Source organism: Ceratina calcarata, unplaced genomic scaffold, assembly GCF_001652005.2.
Source record: "Ceratina calcarata isolate Rehan_Ccalc_2016 unplaced genomic scaffold, ASM165200v1 scaffold2452, whole genome shotgun sequence".
In the NCBI taxonomy this organism is placed as follows: domain Eukaryota; kingdom Metazoa; phylum Arthropoda; class Insecta; order Hymenoptera; family Apidae; genus Ceratina; species Ceratina calcarata.
Genome location: NW_017146505.1, coordinates 1,372 through 2,643, shown reverse-complemented (window position 1 = coordinate 2,643; position 1,272 = coordinate 1,372).

Below are 1,272 nucleotides of genomic sequence, written 5' to 3'. Positions count from 1 at the left end.
GTATGTTATTATTAAAAGAGATGAAGGAAGTATCTCATTACTGTCATCAACAACTGAATCCTATTTCTGCTGCTCTGTTCGTTAATAAGACTCAAGAAAGCACTTGAATGGTGAAACAAGTTGGCATCTGAATACTATTGATTTCATCCCTACCATAGGCTGTGGTTGAGACTTCTACATCCTACTATGTCGCATGTGCTAATAGTTATAATTGTATGCGCGGCGAGGTAATCGTCTTCATGGAAAATACGAGTTCACTATGATATAGTAGCGAGCCAATTTGATACAAGAAGAAAGGGGATACATGAATATGTATGTTAACCTAACATCTCTGACTACTCCGTATCCTATTCTGCCCTTCCCATCATCTCATACTCCTACCACGAATCTGATTTCATTGCGAGTTGCGTACAACTTTCTAAGCTTAAGCCACGTCCGACGAAACGTGTTCAAGTTATACTCACTACTCCTCACTACGGAGCATGATAGGGATGGGAAAAGGATAAAGATTACGACGAAGCCGTGGCTTAACAGAACTTCGCGAGCTTTGTTCAAGGTCATTAATGTAATAACTGCTTTTTCCTACTATGTTGTCAGCTAACCATTCTAATAATTTGCTTAATTAAATTAATGATACGAATTAAATATCATAAAATGTATTATTACTACTATTATTTATGAAGTGTTTCTCGGAATGAAAACTTGGCAACGCAGAGAATACCATCACCCATTTCTCTAGTCACGTCGTGCGTCTGTACAATTTGTTCCATTCATAAATATTTATGGCAAAATTTATTATTTTTTCTTATACGCTACACAACAATGCACCTGTAAACCTTTTACCATATCGGTTTCTATATGTTTATATTTTATATTCAGAAAGATATATGTGTACTCTCAATTAAATTTAAACCCTTCAATTAAAGACATAATACAATTTCTCAATCATATTAATATATTTAATATTGCATAAAACTACGTGGATTATTACATTATTCCGATATCAGCCACATCCATACTTTTATTCTGGTGCTGACGTCTGAAATTCATTATTTTCTTCTATTAACACGTATTACAAGTTCTTAAAACTTAATTAACATGATATTTCTTTTTTATGTAAGTGCAATTTGCAATTTGACCTCATTTGTTGACCTCACTGGTTGCTAGGCACTAAGGAGACACGGCACGACACCAGTTCGTATTGTCAGAGAGGGAGTTAAGCTTTAGCGATGTTGCCAAGTTGTTTTATGTTAAAAATGCATTATTACAATT